Genomic DNA, 5,763 nt, shown 5'->3' with positions numbered 1-5,763 from the left:
ACGCATAGACTTGTCCAAATCATTCGACTTGAATTCTCTGAGGAGGTCACACAAACACACATACAATTTATCTTTAATCCACCAGGTGCACATCATTTCAGTGGATGTAGGGAGAGAAAATTTTGCTAGAGGGCATTCTCAACTCTAAATCCACTGGCTACACCTCTTCGGAACTTGCCGATCCAAATCCAGTGACTCCTAACATCTTGTTCAGGGGGTGGCGAGATGCCTCATTACCACAAGAGGTATATCACTATGTTCCAGTGACAACGTGCTAATATTTACAGAGTCGCTTTAACGCGAAACAGGAAAATATTCATGTATACTCTGCCCAGTTACACCAAATATCTCAGACACCGGCTGCGTCCGAAACTGCCTACTTCTCTACTATATATTAGGGGAAAAGCAGTAGGCGAGTGAATAAATAGGCTTGTTTGAGATGAGCAAATTCTGTGCAGAACCGATCACCGGTGATCACCGCGAGATGTATGCCGGTTAGAAAAGTGTACGAGTTACGTCCGACTTGCTCTGATGTCATGCTGACGTGTGCCAAAAAACTCTCGCGACGGCGAGGTGGCTGTGTCGGATTGTGCAGCCGAGCGCAGTTGCTCTCCTCCGACTGCGCTGATCATAAGCATGATGGGAAACGGCTGACTGACAACACAGCTTAATGCTCATTGGTTCAGACAACTGTGATGCTGCGTTCTCTTCTAAAATTTTAATTTTTTAAAATCTGGTTCCATGTAATTATGTATTTAAATTATGCATGAATGTTCCCAAACACTATGACAGTGCGATCTCTGTGTGAGATATGTGATTGTTGTCATATTTCTATAAAAATCTAAAATACATGTTTGCATTAAAATAAAAATGGATGATAAATACACTTTTCATATGGAATTAAATAGCAAGCACTTTGAGTGTCTTGTTCATCATATTTATTTTAATATAAAAGCAACAGAACTGAAATCATATCATGTTTATTAGCAACACAGCATGTGAGTGAGAATAACGCAATATCTGCCTTTGATCTCGTTGGTATCTGTTCCACTTCGAGAGGTCAGAACTGTCCGTCTTGGCTGCGCTTATTTCACTCCTCCCCTCACTGCAGCCGCCTACTCTCGCCTACATTTCAGGCGAGGCCAGGCGCATCTCAAACAAGCCTATTATGTCCAAATCCTTAGTATTCATAAAAGAGCAGACGAGAATTACCTGGGTGACGTATTAATTCTCGTGAGATTCGGATGTGCGTCTACTTAAAGTGCGTTCGAATATGCCTACTACTATATAGTAGGAGAAAAGAGTATGTGAAGAAAGTAGTATGTCCGAAACCTCAGTATATACAAAAGAGTATCCGAGAAATTCCCGGTTGTCCTACTGTTTCAGTTCAGATTCTTAAGTGTTCATCGATGGATACTTTTCTATCCCAGGAGGCCACGCGAGAGGATACGTCATCATCGAACGTGAATGAGAACAGCGACGAGGGTGTTTACAAATGTGAGGAGGAACCAAGAAGATGAATGGGTCTCTGGACCACCCAGACCAGCCCGACATTGATGCTATAAAGATGTTTGAGGGTCAGATCTCCCGGATGTGGTCAGAGGATCAGCTGCGTGAGATGTTTGAGCCCTATGGTGCAGTTTATTAAATCAATGTCCTTCGGGACAGGAGTCAGAACCCCCCACAGAGTAAAGGGTGTTGTTTTGTCACATATTACACCCGTAAATCTGCATTAAAAGCACAAAATGCCCTTCACAACATGAAGATTCTTCCAGGGATGCATCATCCCATACAGATGAAGCCTGCAGACAGTGAGAAAACAATGCGATAGAAGACAGAAAGCTGCTTGTTGGAATGGTTTCAAAGAAGTGCAATGAGAATGACATAAGGATCATGTTTTCTCCATACGGCCAAATTGAGGAGTGCCGCATACTGAGAGGCCCTGACGGACTGAGCCGTGGCTGTGCCTTCGTCACATTCACAGCGAGACAGATGGCCCAATCTGCCATCAAATCCATGCACCAGTCACAGACCATGGAGGGCTGTTCTTCTCCCGTTGTGGTAAAGTTTGCAGACACGCAGAAGGATAAAGAACAGAAACGTATCATCTAACAGCTGCAACAACAAATGCAACTGCTCAATGCTGCCTCCATGTGGGGAAATCTTACAGGACTGAACTCACTAGGGCCACAGTATCTTGCACTTCTACAACAGTCTGCGTCCTCTGGAAATGCACTCAACAATCTCCATCCAATGTCAGATCTGAATGCCATGCAGAATCTGGCTGCATTAGCGACAGCAGCAAGTGCTACGCAGGCCACCCCCACAGGTAGCAGTGCTCTGATCACCTCCAGCTCCCCTCTCAGCGTCCTCACCAGCTCAGGTACGCCCTCCGGACAGCCTACAAGGCGGGTTCCTCTCCCACCTCCAGTACTAGTTCTTCTGTGAACCCCATGGCGTCTTTAGGTGCTCTTCAGTCTCTTGCTGCAGGTGCTGGAGCAGGTCTCAACATGAGTTCCCTAGCAAGCATGGCTGCTCTGAATGGTGGTCTAGGCAGCAGAGGTCTCTCGAACGGCTCAGGCAGTGCTATGGAAGCTCTGACTCAGGCAGCCTATTCTGGGATCCAGCAATATGCCGCTGCTGCTCTTCCCAGCCTCTACAGTCAGAGTTTACTGTCCCAGCAGAACGTTAGTGCCACTGGCAGCCAGAAGGAAGGCCCTGAAGGAGCAAACTTGTTCATCTACCATCTGCCACAAGAGTTTGGTGATCAGGATTTGCTGCAGATGTTTATGCCTTTCTGCAATGTTATCTCTGCCAAGGTCTTTATTGACAAACAGACCAACCTTAGCAAGTGTTTTGGCTTTGTTAGTTACGACAATCCAGTTTCGTCCCAGGCGGCCATTCAGTCAATGAACGGTTTCCAGATTGGAATGAAGTGGCTGAAGGTGCAACTTAAACGATCCAAAAATGACAGCAAGCCATACTGAGTGATTTTACTCTCAAATGGATGTTGATCTTTTATTTTCAAGGAGATCCATTATCTTATTTTATTGGTCATGCAAGTATTGTATCTTCATATTAAAATTAATCCATTTGAAGGTATCCAGATGGCCAATAATGTGATTAAATGTTCCCAGTTAGCAGATGATACGGCAATTTTTTCTAAAAGACATAAAAGAATTAAAAGTGGCTCTTGAGTGTCTTCATGAATTCTATTTAGTATCAGGGTTAGCTACAAATATAAAAAATGTGAATTGTTTGCATTAAAAGAGAGTAACTTGTCTGAATTTTGTGGCATTCCAATAAAAGATTATATTACTTATTTAGGAATTACGATATGCAAAGATCAAAAAGAAAGAATAAATCTTAATTTTCTTAATTAAGATCCCAATAATGAACAAAATTCAAAAGAAATTTAACATTTGGCTGATGAGAGACCTTTCTTTAAACGGGAGAGTTTTATTATCAAAATCTGAAGGTTTATCCAGCCTAGGTCCGTGTAACCCTTTGCTGTTCAATTCGCACCATCAAAATGAACCAAATGAAAAGTTGGCTTTTTTGGAGCAATTTACAAACGGATAATTGTCTCTCATTTAAATTTTCAATTTTTCAAGTTTGGATTGTGCGCCCGAATCAGATTTTTGAACTAACATAAAAAATTACTCATTATTCTGATTTTCCACTTCTCTGTTTTGCGCTCCCGGTTGGACCGTACCAGTGGCGGAGCGGGGGGTGGGGATGTGGATGTATTTACCCAGGGCGCTGACTGTAGGTCAGGGGCGTAGCGTCTTGTATGCAGGGTATGCAGGTGCATATGGACCCGGGCGTGTTGTGGGCCCGCTGAGCCGAGGGAGAACCTTTAATTGAAACGAGGTAATGGATAGAGCCCTGCACGAGCCCGGCCCTTCCGACAACTTATCAGAATATTCTCGGCCTGAGTCTGACCCGAGCCCTTGTCTTTTTCTCTCTCTCTCTCTCTCTCTCTCTCTTCCCCTTTACACAGCTGCTTTTGCAGCAAATAGGCTAGTCCAGTTTTTATTTTTAATGGCAAAGTGATTATATTTATTTTCGTTTCTTTATTAATTTAATTTAGAAATATGTTTGAAACGTTTTATGTTTGTTAAATTCAAGTTGTTTTTTTAAGTAAGGACCAAGTGACCAGCGGCAGACTGTTGAGCATATATGTTTGATCAATTTAGCCTTCTCAAATCAACATGACTTGCCTAAAATAAAACCTACAGACATAAAACACCATGCAATTCACAATATTAATTAAAAAATGTAACGTAGATAAATGTGTGCTGTTAGACGCATTTGACACAGTCGTTTGTGTGGACAGTGGAAACTTAAGTGAGCGCTGCAGAACATGGAGGCGCCAGTGCAATCACTTGCATTTTTTTCTTAAGAGTGGAAACTTGGCATACGCCGTCATTTTTGTTCATAAAGGTAAGAGTAATACATCATTCAGAATTGTAAAGGGTCTACTTTTATTTGTGTGCACTCCTAAATAGACATAAAACACTTCATGCAATTCACAATATTAATTAAAAAATGTAACCTAGATAAATGTGTGCTGTTAGACGCATTTGACACAGTCGTTTGTGTGGACAGTGGAAACTTAAGTGAGCGCTGCAGAACATGGAGGCGCCAGTGCAATCACTTGCATTTTTTTCTTAAGAGTGGAAACTTGGCATACGCCGTCATTTTTGTTCATAAAGGTAAGAGTAATACATCATTCAGAATTGTAAAGGGTCTACTTTTATTTGTGTGCACTCCTAAACAATATCAACAAAAACCTGTGCTTTTGTAAAATTATTAAGGAAAACATACAGGATGCGCTTTCTGTTGTCTTGATCTTGAGCAGGAGCTTCACAATGATGAACCGAAACTCAGCGAATACTTGCCTCCTCACAGACATGATAAATATATCTAATAGAATGCTTTAAATACTTTGAAACAAAATAATTCAAATAGAAAACAAAAACTCTTTCAATATATAGGTTAAATCCATAAATATGTATTTCTCTCTAAAGGCACGCATCCTAGGAGATGAGTCAGGATCGTCAACTTCATCTTGTGACACTGACTCAGAAAATACTAGTTTATTAATAAATAATTCAAATATCTCCTTAGTATTTTATTTATTTATTTTTTGTTGTTTTTTGGGCTTCTGTGCCAAGAGTGTGTTTGCATGCAGTACAAATGGCCTATGGCGGCATTTTAGTACCATGTTGAAAAATAAGATTAACATCATAATATTTTAAGAATGAAGTCAAAATTACGATAATAAAATCAGGTTATAGGCCTATTGCGTGAAGTTAATGTGAGAATTCCACCTATACTCCGCCAAAAATAAAAACGAGGTAATGAATAGAGCCCTGCACGGGCCCGGCCCTTCAGACAACTTATCAGAATATTCTCGGCCTGAGTCTGACCCGAGCCCGTGTCTTTTTCTCTCTCTCTCTCTCTCTCTTTCTTCCCCTTTACACAGCTGCTTTTGCAGCAAATAGGCTAGTCCAGTTTTGATTTTTAATGGCAAAGTGATTATATTTCTTTTCGTTTCTTTATTAAGTTAATTTAGAAATATGTTTGAAATGTTTCATGTTTGTTAAATTCAAGTTGTTTTTTTTAAGTAAGGACCAAGCGGCCAGCGGCAGACTGTTGAGCATATATGTTTGATCAATTTAGCCTTCTCAAATCAAATTCAGCTTGTGACACTGACTCAGAAAATACTAGTTCATTAATAAATAATTCAAATATCTC

The 5,763-nt window shown here is 41.0% G+C and overlaps 1 pseudogene; it reads left to right on the top strand.

Moving 5' to 3' along the window:
* Positions 1 to 1,504: 1,504 nt before the first annotated feature.
* Positions 1,505 to 2,987, top strand: LOC107574467 (CUGBP Elav-like family member 1 pseudogene; annotated as a pseudogene).
* The last annotated feature ends 2,776 nt before the right edge of the window (positions 2,988 to 5,763 follow it).

Source organism: Sinocyclocheilus grahami, unplaced genomic scaffold, assembly GCF_001515645.1.
Source record: "Sinocyclocheilus grahami isolate Dianchi unplaced genomic scaffold, SAMN03320097.WGS_v1.1 scaffold2242.1, whole genome shotgun sequence".
In the NCBI taxonomy this organism is placed as follows: domain Eukaryota; kingdom Metazoa; phylum Chordata; class Actinopteri; order Cypriniformes; family Cyprinidae; genus Sinocyclocheilus; species Sinocyclocheilus grahami.
Note: the sequence above shows the minus strand (reverse complement) of the source record. Positions and strands in the feature narration are given on the sequence as shown.